This window comes from Hyla sarda, chromosome 2, assembly GCF_029499605.1.
Source record: "Hyla sarda isolate aHylSar1 chromosome 2, aHylSar1.hap1, whole genome shotgun sequence".
In the NCBI taxonomy this organism is placed as follows: Eukaryota; Metazoa; Chordata; class Amphibia; order Anura; family Hylidae; genus Hyla; species Hyla sarda.
Window position 1 is genome coordinate 301,626,923 of NC_079190.1, and position 14,616 is coordinate 301,641,538.

Consider the following 14,616-nt stretch of genomic DNA (forward strand, 5'->3'; position numbering starts at 1 on the left):
GGCTGGCTGGCAGCCTCCCATACACACTCTGGCTGGGTGGCAGTCACCCACCAGTACACACAGCAGACCCTAAACCCATATCATTATTGCTAAGCAGGAAGATGGGAGTCCATTTCACTCTGATGGACCATTTTTAAATGCAATCCATAACCTGGCTTTGGCAGAAACCCTTCTTACTCCTCCTACTTGCATTTGATACTGGGTTTAGGATCTGCATAGGAAACACACACACACACACACACAAGCACACACTTACCTGTGTTGCCTGCTGACACCTCCTTGGCTGTCCCCAAACGGTATAAAACCAACAGCCACGGGAAGCTGTAAGGATAGAGGACATACCTGCATCCTATTGGACTCACTTGTTTTGGTTAAATCCAGCTTATTTGACAACCTATGGTGCTGCTGCTTCTGCTCATGGCAGTGCTGCTTCTGACAAGGCTGTTCTTTGGTGGGCCTAGGCGACATCACAATCTCCATGGTTACATACACAACAAAGGTCAGATGTTGTTTACACCTGGCCATGCCAGTGGTATTGAGTAGCATATCACAGTGCTAAGGGTCCTGGATGCAACAATCTTTCAATGGGGAATAGCCGCACTGAGTTTGTCAAGTGCACCCATGTTTGCAACTCCAACGCTGCTGCTTCTTATTTTTCTTCTTTTTCAGACCCTATCATTGCACTATTGCTTATTCAATACCACCAGCAGATGGAGACACTATATTACAACATTAGTTGTGAGCAGCAGTTTGTACAAACAAATGCCTCATAGCTGATGTCCTATCCACCTAGGCACCACCTATTGTCTTTTGCCTGCAGTAGGGGCCCACTGGACTAGCCAGCAAGCAGCTGCAGCAGCAAATAAACAGGTAATCTTTCTTTCCAACACTGAAACCTGGTGGTGCACTTAATATATGCTACCAGATAGGGGACATATCAGATATTAAACTGATATAAACAGACACCACATTTGATACCAGCCAAAAGGAAGGATGAGAAGTGATAACTGTGAAAGGGGAGGAACCAACGCTGTCCCCTTCACATGCACCATCACTACTTGTAGGAAGGGAGGCTGGCTGGCAGCCTCCCATACACACTCTGGCTGGGTGGCAGTCACCCACCAGTACACACAGCAGACTCTAAACCCATATCATTATTGCTAAGCAGGAAGATGGGAGTCCATTTCACTCTGATGGACCATTTTTAAATGCAATCCATAACCTGGCTTTGGCAGGAACCCTTCTTACTCCTCCTACTTGCATTTCATACTGGGTTTAGGATCTACATAGGAAACACACACACACACACACGCACACACTTACCTGTGTTGCCTGCTGACGCCTCCTTGGCTGTCCCCAAACGGTATAAAACCAACAGCCACGGGAAGCTGTAAGGATAGAGGACATACCTGCATCCTATTGGACTCACTTGTCTTGGTTAAATCCAGCTTATTTGACAACCTATGGTGCTGCTGTTTCTGCTCATGGCAGTGCTGCTTCTGACAAGGCTGTTCTTTGGTGGGCCTAGGCGACATCACAATCTCCATGGTTACATACACAACAAAGGTCAGATGTTGTTTACACCTGGCCATGCCAGTGGTATTGAGTAGCATATCACAGTGCTAAGGGTCCTGGATGCAACAATCTTTCAATGGGGAATAGCCGCACTGAGTTTGTCAAGTGCACCCATGTTTGCAACTCCAACAATACACACATATGTATGTATGTATGTATGTATGTATGTATGTGTATCTATCTATCTATCTATCTATCTATCCACCCATCTATCTCTATAGATATTTATCTCTCTCTCTCTCTATATATATGTATATATATATATATATATATATATATAGAAAAATAAAATGAACAGTGGCACACCAGGTGTCAGCCAAAAAAATGTGATTTATTCCAAAGACGTGTAGGCAACGTTTCAGCTGGCTCACCCAGCCATTTTCAAGCAACAAATGATTCACAGTGATACATATATATAGGGTATACAATCATTAGTGTGCAATAAATTGATTTAGTATGTAAACAAAAGCAAAAAGTACATGAATCATGTACATACTAAATCAATTTATTGCACACTAATGATTGTATACCCTATATATATGTATCACTGTGAGTCATTTGTTGCTTGAAAATGGCTGGGTGAGCCAGCTGAAACGTTGCCTACACGTCTTTGGAATAAATCAAATTTTTTTGGCTGACACCTGGTGTGCCACTGTTCATTTTATTTTTCTGTGTTTGGAGGGGTCCCCAACCTAGACCCGACACAGTAGGCACCCGAGCACCTTTTCTTACCCTGGAGTGCTGCTTTCCTGCTCTATCTATATATATATATATATATATATATATATATATATATATATATATATAATTTTTTTTTCTTTTAAATAAATAAATATATATATATATATATATATATATATATATATATATGTATATACATATATATATATAGAGAGAGAGAGATGGAAATACTTTTTTAACCCCTTAAGGACTGAGACCTTTTTTGCAATTCTGACCACTGTCACTTTAAACATTAATAACTCTGGAATGCTTTTAGTTATCAATCTGATTCCGAGATTGTTTTTTCGTGACATATTCTACTTTAACCTCTTCAGGACATAGGGCGTATGGATACGCCCTGAATCCCGAGTCCTTAAGGACCGAGGGCGTATCCATACGCCCGTGGGAATTCCGGCCCCCACCGCTAGCCGGTTGGGGACCGGAGCCGGATGCCTGCTGAAATTGTTCAGCAGGCATCCCGGCATATCGCCCAGGGGGGTCATTATGCCCCCCCTTGTCGGCGATCGCCGCAGATCGCTGGACAATTCAGTCCAGCGATCTGCGGCGATTCCGGGTCAATCGGGTCTCCAGTGACCCGGTGACCCGGAATTACTGGCTGTTCGGGGCCGTCTCTGACGGCCCCGAACAGCCAGAGCCTGCAGGGGTGAGGTGGCACTGGTGCCACCTCACGATCACCCTGATTCGTCGGCCGGATTACCGGCAGACCAATCAGGGCGCCTGCTGCGGTTGTCACTCCCGCACCCGCTCCGCCCCTCTTCCGGAGGACGTGAGCGGGTGCGGGACGTGCACCCCGGGTGCTGGGGACCCCGATCCCCGGCGCCCCTGTTGGGATCGGGGCCCCAGGAGCAGCTGCGGCGGCGGGACTGACCTGCAGCGTCTGGATCGTTGGAGGTGAGTGACAGCCTCCTGCTGTTGCTTAACAACAGCTCCCAGCATGCAAAAAGGGCATGCTGGGAGCTGTAGTTATGCAACAGCAGGAGGCAGACCACCTCAACTCCCAGCATTCCCTTATGGGCATGCTGGGACTTATGGTTTTGCAACAGCTGGAGGCACATTCTTTCTATGGAAAAGTGTACCTTCAGCTGTTTTCTAACTACAACTCCCAGCTTGCACAAACAGCTAAAGTGCATGCTGGGAGTTGTAGTGGTGCATCTGCTGGTTGCATAACTACAACTCCCAGCATGCCCGTTGGCTGTCGGTGACTGCTGAGAGTTGTAGTTTTGCAACAGCTGAAGGCACACTGGTTGTGAAACTAAGAGTTTTTTTTTACCTAACTCAGTGTTTCACGACCGGTGTGCCTCCAGCTGTTGCAAACTACAACTCTCAGCAGTCACCGTACACCATGCACCGTACATGCTGGGAGTTGTAGTTTTGCAACAGCTGGAGGCACACTGGTTGTGAAACACTGAGTTAGGTCACAAACTCAGTGATACATAACCAGTGTGCCTACAGTTGTTGCAAAACTGCAACTCTCAGCAGTCACCGACAGCCAACGGGCATGCTGGGAGTTGTAGTTATGCAACAGCTGGATGTCCCCCCCCCAATGTGAACGTACAGGGTACACTCACATGGGCGGAGGATTACAGTAAGTATCTGGCTGCAAATTTGAGCTGCCGCAAACTTTCTGCTGCAGCTCAAATTGCCAGCGAGAAACTACTGTGAACCCCCGCCCGTGCGACTGTACCCTAAAAACACTACACTACACTACCACAAAAAATAAAATAAAAAGTAAAAAACACTACATATACACATACCCCTACACAGCCCCCCTCCTCTCCCCAATAAAAATGAAAAACGTCTGGTACGCCACTGTTTCCAGAACGGAGCCTCCAGCTGTTGCAAAACAACTCCCAGTATTGTCGGACAGCCGTTGACTGTCCAGGCATGCTGGGAGTTTTGCAACAGCTGGAGGCACCCTGTTTGGGAATCACTGGCGTAGAATACCCCTATGTCCACCCCTATGCAATCCCTAATTTAGGCCTCAAATGCGCATGGCGCTCTCACTTTGGAGCCCTGTCGTATTTCAAGGCAACAGTTTAGGATCACATATGGGGTAACGCCGTACTCGGGAGAAATTGTGTTACAAGTTTTGGGGGGTATTTTCTGCTTTTACCCTTTTTAAAAATGTAACATTTTTGGGAAAACAAGCATTTTAGGTTAAAAAAAATTTTTTTTTTTACATATGCAAAAGTCGTGAAACACCTGTGGGGTATAAAGGTTCACTTAACCCCTTGTTACGTTCCCCGAGGGGTCTAGTTTCCAAAATGGTATGCCATGTGTTTTTTTTTTTGCTGTTCTGGCACCATAAGGGCTTCCTAAAGGTAACATGCCCCCCAAAAACCATTTCAGAAAAACGTACTCTCCAAAATCCCCTTGTCGCTCCTTCCCTTCTGAGCCCTCTACTGCGCCCGCCGAACACTTTACATAGACATATGAGGTATGTGCTTACTCGAGAGAAATTGGGCTACAAATACAAGTAAAAATTTTGTCCTTTTACCCCTTGTAAAAATTCAAAAATTGGGTCTACAAGAACATGTGAGTGTAAAAAATGAAGATTGTGAATTTTCTCCTTCACTTTGCTGCTATTCGTGTGAAACACCTAAAGGGTTAAAACGCTGACTGAATGTCATTTTGAATACTTTGGGGGGTGTAGTTTTTATAATGGGGTCATTTATGGGGTATTTCTAATATGAAGACCCTTCAAATCCACTTCAAACCTGAACTGGTCCCTGAAAAATACTGAGTTTGAAAATTTTGTGAAAAATCGGAAAATTGCTGCTGACCGTTGAAGCCCTCTGGTGTCTTCCAAAAGTAAAAACTCATAAATTTTATGATGCAAACATAAAGTAGACATATTGTATATGTGAACAAAAAAAAATGTATTCGTAATATCCATTTTCCTTACAAGCAGAGAGCTTCAAAGTTAGAAAAATGCTAAATTTTCAAATTTTTCATCAAATTTATGGATTTTTCACCAAGAAAGGATGCAAGTATCGACAAAAATTTACCACTATGTTAAAGTAGAAAATGTCACGAAAAAACAATCTCGGAATCAGAATGATAACTAAAAGCATCCCAGAGTTATTAATGTTTAAAGTGACAGTGGTCAGATGTGCAAAAAACGCTCCGGTCCTTAAGGCCAAAATGGGCTCCGTCCTGAAGGGGTTAACATACTGGTAAAATTTTGTGGTAACTTGCATCCTTTCTTGGTGAAAAATCCCAAAATGTTATGAAAAAAATGAAAATTTAGCATTTTTCTAACTTTGAAGCTCTCAGCTTGTAAGGAAAATGGATATTCAAAATATATATTTTTTTGGAACACATATACAATATGTCTACTTTATGTTTGCATCATAAAATTGACGTGTTTTTACTTTTGGAAGACACCAGAGGGCTTCAAAGTTCAGCAGCAATTTTCAAATTTTTCACAAAATTTTCAAATTCGATATTTTTCAGGGACCAGTTCAGGTTTGAAGTGGATTTGAAGGGTCTTCATATTAGAAATACCCCATAAATGATCCCATTATAAAAACTGCACCCCCCAAAGTATTCAAAATGACATTCAGTAAGTGTTTTAACCCTTTAGGTGTTTCACAGGAATAGCAGCAAAGTGAAGGAGAAAATTCAAAATCTTTATTTTTTACACTCGCATGTTCTTGTAGACCCAATTTCTGAATTTTTGCAAGGGGTAAAAGGAGAAAATTTATACTTATATTTGTAGCCCAATTTCTTTCGAGTAAGCACATACCTCATATGTCTATGTTAATTGTTCGACGGGCGAAGTAGAGGGCTCAGAAGGGAAGGAGCGACAAGGGGATTTTGGAGAGTACGTTTTTCTGAAATGGTTTTAGGGGGGCATGTCACCTTTAGGAAGCCCCTACGGTGTCAAAACAGCAAAACAAGAACACATGGCATACCATTTTGGAAACTAGACCCCTTGGGGAATGTAACAAGGGGTAAAGTGAACCTTAATACCCCACAGGGGTTTCACGACTTTTGCATATGTAAAAAAAAATGTATATTTTTTACCTAAAATGCTTGGTTTCTCAAAAATTTGACATTTTTAAAAAGGGTTAAAGCAGAAAATACCCCCCAAAATTTGAAGCCCAATTTCTCCCGATTCAGAAAACACCCCATATGGGGGTGAAAAGTGCTCTGCTGGCGCACTGCAGGTCTCAGAAGAGAAGGAGTCACATTTGGCTTTTTGCAAGCAAATTTTGCTCTGGGGGCATGCCGCATTTAGGAAGCCCCTATGGTGCCAGGACAGCAAAAAAAAACACATGGCATACCATTTTGGAAACTAGACCCCTTGAGGAACGTAACAGGGGGTAAAGTGAACCTTAATACCCCACAGGGGTTTCACGACTTTTGCATATGTAAAAAAATATATATATTTTTTACCTAAAATGCTTGGTTTCTCAAAAATTTTACATTTTTACAAAGGGTTAAAGCAGAAAATATCCCAAAAAATTTGAAGTCCAATTTCTCCCGATTCAGAAAACACCCCATATGGGGGTGAAAAGTGCTCTGCTGGCGCACTACAGGTCTCAGAAGAGAAGGAGTCATATTTGGCTTTTTCCAAGCAAATTTTGCTCTGGGGGCATGCCGCATTTAGGAAGCCCCTATGGTGCCAGGACAGCAAAAAAAAAAACACATGGCATACCATTTTGGAAACTAGACCCCTTGGGGAACGTAACAGGGGGTAAAGTGAACCTTAATACCCCACAGGGGTTTCACGACTTTTGCATGTGTAAAAAAATATATATATATTTTACCTAAAATGCTTGGTTTCTCAAAAATTTTACCTTTTTACAAAGGGTTAAAGCAGAAAATACCCCCCAAAATTTGAAGCCCAATTTCTCCCGATTCAGAAAACACCCCATATGGGGGTGAAAAGTGCTCTGCTGGCGCACTACAGGTCTCAGAAGAGAAGGAGTCACGTTTGGCTTTTTGGAAGCAAATTTTGCTCTGGGGGCATGCCGCATTTAGGAAGCCCCTGTGGTGCCAGGACAGCAAAAAAAACCACATGGCATACCATTTTGGAAACTAGACCCCTTGGGGAATGTAACAAGGGGTAAAGTGAACCTTAATACCCCACAGGGGTTTCACGACTTTTGCATATGTAAAAAAATTTTTTTATTTTTTACCTAAAATGCTTGGTTTCTCAAAAATGTTACATTTTTACAAAGGGTTAAAGCAGAAAATACCCCCCAAAATTTGAAGCCCAATTTCTCCCGATTCAGAAAACACCCCATATGGGGGTGAAAAGTGCTCTGCTGGCGCACTACAGGTCTCAGAAGAGAAGGAGTCACGTTTGGCTTTTTGGAAGCAAATTTTGCTCTGGGGGCATGCCGCATTTAGGAAGCCCCTATGGTGCCAGGACAGCAAAAAAAAAACACATGGCATACCATTTTGGAAACTAGACCCCTTGAGGAACGTAACAGGGGGTAAAGTGAACCTTAATACCCCACAGGGGTTTCACGACTTTTGCATATGTAAAAAAAAATATATATATTTTTTACCTAAAATGCTTGGTTTCTCAAAAATTTTACATTTTTACAAAGGGTTAAAGCAGAAAATATACCCAAAAATTTGAAGTCCAATTTCTCCCGATTCAGAAAACACCCCATATGGGGGTGAAAAGTGATCTGCTGGCGCACTACAGGTCTCAGAAGAGAAGGAGTCATATTTGGCTTTTTCCAAGCAAATTTTGCTCTGGGGGCATGCCGCATTTAGGAAGCCCCTATGGTGCCAGGACAGCAAAAAAAAAACACATGGCATACCATTTTGGAAACTAGACCCCTTGGGGAACGTAACAGGGGGTAAAGTGAACCTTAATACCCCACAGGGGTTTCACGACTTTTGCATATGTAAAAAAATATATATATATTTTACCTAAAATGCTTGGTTTCTCAAAAATGTTACATTTTTACAAAGGGTTAAAGCAGAAAATACCCCCCAAAATTTTAAGCCCAATTTCTCCCGATTCAGAAAACACCCCATATGGGGGGTGAAAAGTGCTCTGCTGGCGCACTACAGGTCTCAGAAGAGAAGGAGTCACATTTGGCTTTTTGGAAGCAAATTTTGCTCTGGGGGCATGCCGCATTTAGGAAGCCCCTGTGGTGCCAGGACAGCAAAAAAAAAACACATGGCATACCATTTTGGAAACTAGACCCCTCGGGGAATGTAACAGTGTTACAGTGAGTACTTACACCTCACAGGTTTTTTGAACAGTGGGCCATAAAAGTGAAAAATTTGATTTTTTTGCACTATATTGATAGCGTTACCCCAAATGTTTCATTTTCACATTGGGTAATAGGGCAAAAGGCCCCCAAAATTTGAAGAACAATTTTGTCTGAGAAAAAAAATACCCCATATGTGGATGTAAATTGCTCTGTGGACGCACTACAATGCTCAGAATGGAAGGAGTGAAAATTTTGTTGAAATTGAAGTCGGGGGTCATGTGCATTTATAAAGTACTCAACATAAAAAAAAAAACACATGTGACACCATTTTGGAAACTACACCCCTCAATGAACATAACAAGGGGTACAGCGGGAAATAACACCTCATAGGTTTTTTGAAAAGTGGGCCATAAATTGAAAAATTAGATTTTTTTTACAGTAAAATGCTTGGGTTACCCAATTTTTTACATTTTCACAAGGGGTAATATGAGGAATTGGGTTACAAATTTTGGAGGGCTTTTCCCCCTGACTATAAAAATACATCCACATATGGGGTAACGTGCTGGACGGGCGCACAACAAGGCTCAGAAGTCATAGAGGTCACTTTGTATTTGTGGCCTATGGCATATCAGTAGCTGACGGTTACATACATTCCGAGGAAAATACAAAAATGAAACACCCACATGTGACACCATTACAGAAAGTACCCACCCTGGGGAATGGGTATAGGGGTAAAGAGAACATTTTGAACGCACGGGTGTTTCCTAAATTTATTTTCCAGGAATGGATGAAGGTTAGCTTTTGAAAATTGCAATTTTCAACCTATACTCTGCTTCATTTTTCTGGGAACAACTAACATGTGACTCCGAATTGTCGCCTGGAAATACGACTGAGCTTAGCGAGAACTCTTCACATTTGAGGCGGATGTTTGTTACGGACCTAAAAGTTACATACATTCAGAGGAAAATACAAGAAAGGAACACCCACATGTGAGAATACTACAAACAGTACACCCCCTAGGGAAGGTGTATAGGGTGAAGTGGAGATTTGGAACAGGCGGGTGTTCCCTTCATTTATTTTCAAGGAATGGATAAAGAGTACTATGGGGGGAAGAAAATTGCAATTTTAGAACTGATATGCCAATTATTTTCCCAGAATGATGACCAGAGTACAGCCAAAAGTAAAAAGGATGCCTGCCCCAAACCCTATACTCTGAATCATCATTCTGGGAAGGGGATGCATGGGGCCGTCCCTATTCTGTTACCTCAAATGCGCAACCCGCTCAGGTGGGGAGAGAGAGCGTTGCACATTTGAGGCAACTGCAAACCTCCAATGCTGTTGACTCTGTGTCCCATGACCCATTTTTTAGGGGGAAGAAATAAAAAAATATTGGGGGTATTGGGAAAAAGGTGTTTTTTGTCATTTTTTTTTGGGGGGGGGGGGGTTGGTATAAAATTTGGAAGACAATGTACTCTGGACTGGTACATTGGAGTCGAATTTTGGGGAATGAAAATTAGGGCAAAGGATGGAAAATTTAGTACTCCATGGAAGTGTGATACTCCCTGAAGCAGCCTATGCAGAGGCCCGGATGATCGGGGCAAGTGTCCCATTGAGTGGTGGTGTCCTTCCGAATCCCCCTCTTGCGACACACTCTGCATTTCTTCTGAGATCGTCCCTTCTTTCCAGTGTGGGGGATCACACATGGAAAGTGTTGGCCGGGGACGATACGGGGACCTGAAGTTCCAGAGGTGCTCTGACCCACTCTTTGGCGGTCACCAAAGATGAGGGCCTTTAGAACTTCCTCTTGGAACTCCAGGTATGTCCCTGTGTTGCCAGCGTACTTGTACAGTACAAAAGCGTTGTACATGGCAACCTGTACCATGTAGACCGCAACTTTTTTGTACCATACGTGTGTTTTCCGCATGGCATTATATGGCTTGAGGACTTGATCAGAAAGATCAACTCCCCCCATATACCGATTGTAGTCCAGAATACAATCGGGCTTGAGGACCGGTCCCACAGTACCTCGCACAGGGACAGGGGTGCTGCCATTCCCATGAATTGTGGTGAGCATAAGGACATCCCTCTTGTCCTTATACCGGACCAACAACAGGTTCTCATGGGAAAAGGCACGGGACTCACGCCGGGGGATAGGAGTCTGCAGGGGATAGGAAGGAAGGCCTCTTTGATTCTTCCGGACTGTCCCACAAGCGACCGTGGATCTGGCGGCGAGGGATGTGAAGAGAGGGATACTAGTATAAAAGTTATCCACGTAAAGGTGGTAACCTTTATCTAGCAATGGGTGCAAAAGGCCCCAAACGATTTTCCCGCTAACACCCAGAGTGGGGGAACAATCTGGGGGTTCAATGCGGGAATCTCATCCCTCATACACCATAAACTTGCAAGTGTACCCAGAGGTACTCTCGCAAAGTTTATACATCTTCACGCCATACCGCGCTCGCTTGGTCGGGATGTATTGCCGGAAGCTGAGTCTCCCCTTAAAGCTGATGAGAGACTCATCAATAGCGACCTCCCTTCCAGGGACATAGGCCTCCCAAAATCTGGCCCCAAAGTGATTGATGACCGGCCTGATTTTATACAGGCGGTCATACGCGGGATCAGTTCGGGGGGGACATGCCGCATTATCAGCATAATGCAAACATCTCCGAATGGCCATATTGTAGAGCGGGGTCTGGTACAGGATGTCCCCACTCCAATATTGCCTGGCACTGGGTTTTTTAAGTAGACCCATATGCAGCACAAGGCCCCAAAAGGTCCTCATTTCGGCTGCATCGACTGGAGTCCAGCCGCCGGGTCTAGCTAAAAGTGAGCCCGGGTTAGCGGCGACGAACTGTTGGGCGTACAGATTCGTCTGTGTAACCATTAGATTAACAAAGTCGTCACTGAAAAAATGACCGAAAAAGTCCTTTTCAGTGAACCCGGCGATGTTAATCTTGATTCCTGAGTCGCCAACAAACTCAGGAATCACGAGCTCGTGGTCCGCTGGCTCAGCCCAGTCAAGTTCTCCGGAACGAGGTACCAGTGACCTTGGCTGGGGGGCTTCACTAGTATGAGCACCAGGGGGACTCATACTAGCATGGGGCACAGGGTCAAGGGCAGAGGAGGTTTGCGGCGCCACACGGCGGCGAGTTCGCCGCCTTGGTGGCTCATCATCTGAACTAGATGATAAGGAGGACGATGAAATAAGGAAGGTGGGGTCTTCATCGTCCTCTGAGCAGCTCTCGGTGTCGGAGGCAATTATGGCATATGCCTCCTCCGCCGAAAACGCTCTGCGGGCCATTTCCCTACTCTAATGGGGATACGGGTATGTGTGTGTGGGGGGGAAAACTTTATTGGTGTGTGTGCAGCGTGTGGTGTGGTGCGATATTACCTCCCTAACCCGCCCTAACCTAACCTAACTAAACTAACCCGCCCTAACAGAAAAAAAATAAAAAGGCAACTTTTTTTAAAAACAAAAAAGGGACTTTTAGCGCAAAAAAGCCCTACGCCAAAAAAAAGCGTTTATCTAATCAGTGGTGTGCGCACTGATTAGCGCTTGTGGCGGCAGGGGGCACAGAAGTCAGTGGGGGGGGGGTCCGGCCACTCAGCCCAGAACAGTGGCTGGTGGCTTGTACACAGACCCCCACACAAAAAACCCGAAAAATAAAATAAAAAAAACGCTTAACCCCGAAAAAATGCACCCGCCTGAACACAAAAAAAAAATGCTGATCAGTGATAAATCACTGACAGCGGTGGGACAGGCTGCACACACAGGTACGGTCCGTCCACACAGTACACGCCTGCTACTGGTGGCACGGACCGCCTATGGGTGCAAAAAAAAAATATGCGTTAACCGAAAAAAGTGCCTTTACCACAAAAAAAAACGCTGATCAGTGATAAATCACTGACAGCGGTGAGGCACGCCGCACACACACAGGTAAGGTCCGGCCACACAGTACACGCCTGCTACTGGTGGCACGGACCGCCTATGGGTGCAAAAAACGCTAGAAAATGCGAAAAAAAGCGCCGGCACCACAAAAAAAAACGCTGATCAGTACTACAGGACTGATCAGCGGCGGGTGGGCTCTAACAAACGGTGGCGGACCGCTCTTTTATAACTAAGAGGGTCCGCACACACGCTTAGAAAAAAAAAAGAAAGATCTGCGCCCAAAAAAAGGCTGGCGGCAGACCGCAGCGACCCAGCAGGGCCGGGGTCACGCAGCTAAAGGTGCTACGGACCCACGGACACCCACTGAGGTACGCTGAAAAAAAAAAATTAAAAAAAAAATTAAAAAAAAACCTAGCCTGTCCCTACCTAAATCTAAAGCTATCCCTGGGGATTTCTGGGGATTTCTGTGCCAAGGGGCCACAGAAAGGGGGCAAGGGGCACTTTTTTTTTACTGAGGAGATGGTGGGCAGCACGGGGCTCCGTCCTGCACACCAGATCTCTCTGAAATGGCGGGCAGAACGGAGCAACATGCTCCTAGCCCACCAGATCCCCTCCCATTACTATGTGATTGGTGTGGCCACTTTGGCCACCCAATCACAACTGTACTGAGGGGGGTGGCCACAATGCCAGCCCCCAGTACAGCATGGATGGTGATTGGTGGTGTATACTACACCACCAGTCACCATCTATATTCGGGTCACAGGGTCACACGTGACCCTGATGACCCGGAACCGCTGCAGAACGCCGGTTAGTAGTTACCGGCGTCCTGCAGCGATCGCCGGTATAGGAGGTCCTCCGGACCTCCTCCGGCACACTGCCGGGATGTCTGCTGATAGAAATCAGCAGACATCCGGCTCCGATCCCCGCCCGGCGAGCGGCGGGGAACGGAATCGCAGCGCATCGCTCATCTGAATTGATGAGCGATGTGCTGCGATCGCCGACATGGGGGGACATAATGACCCCCCTGGGCGATATGCCGGGATGCCTGCTGAACGATTTCAGCAGGCATCCAGCTCCGGTCCCCAACCGGCTAGCGGTGGGGACCGGAATTCCTACGGGCGTATGGATACGCCCTGCGTCCTTAAGGACTCGGGATGCAGGGCGTATCCATACGCCCTGCGTCCTTAAGAGGTTAAACATGTTTTCACCTCATTTTTACCTTCTTTTTTTTTCTTCTCTCCATGTTTTCCTTCTTTCCTCCTTTTTTCCTATGCTGCTGCTTCTTATTTTTCTTCTTTTTCAGACCCTATCATTGCACTATTGCTTATTCAATACCACCAGCAGATGGAGGCACTATATTACAACATTAGTTGTGAGCAGCAGTTTGTACAAACAAATGCCTCATAGCTGATGTCCTATCCACCTAGGCACCACCTATTGTCTTTTGCCTGCAGTAGGGGCCCACTGGACTAGCCAGCAAGCAGCAGCAAATAAACAGGTAATTTTTCTTTCCAACACTGAAACCTGGTGGTGCACTTAATATATGCTACCAGATAGGGGACATATCAGATATTAAACTGATATAAACAGACACCACATTTGATACCAGCCAAAAGGAAGGATGATAAGTGATAACTGTGAAAGGGGAGGAACCAACGCTGTCCCCTTCACATGCACCATCACTACTAGTAGGAAGGGAGGCTGGCTGGGTGGCAGTCACCCACCAGTACACACAGCAGACCCTAAACCCATATCATTATTGCTAAGCAGGAAGATGGGAGTCCATTTCACTCTGATGGACCATTTTTAAATGCAATCCGTAACCTGGCTTTGGCAGGAACCCTTCTTACTCCTCCTACTTGCATTTGATACTGGGTTTAGGATCTGCATAGGAAACACACATACACACACACACACACAAGCACACACTTACCTGTGTTGCCTGCTGACGCCTCCTTGGCTGTCCCCAAACGGTATAAAACCAACAGCCACGGGAAGCTGTAAGGATAGAGGACATACCTGCATCCTATTGGACTCACTTGTCTTGGTTAAATCCAGCTTATTTGACAACCTATGGTGCTGCTGCTTCTGCTCATGGCAGTGCTGCTTCTGACAAGGCTGTTCTTTGGTGGGCCTAGGCGACATCACAATCTCCATGGTTACATACACAACAAAGGTCAGATGTTGTTTACACCTGGCCATGCCAGTGGTATTGAGTAGCATATC

At 45.2% G+C, this 14,616-nt stretch overlaps 1 pseudogene; it reads right to left on the bottom strand.

Moving 5' to 3' along the window:
• Positions 1-13,844: 13,844 nt before the first annotated feature.
• Positions 13,845-14,023, bottom strand: LOC130360028 (U2 spliceosomal RNA; annotated as a pseudogene).
• Positions 14,024-14,616: the final 593 nt, after the last annotated feature.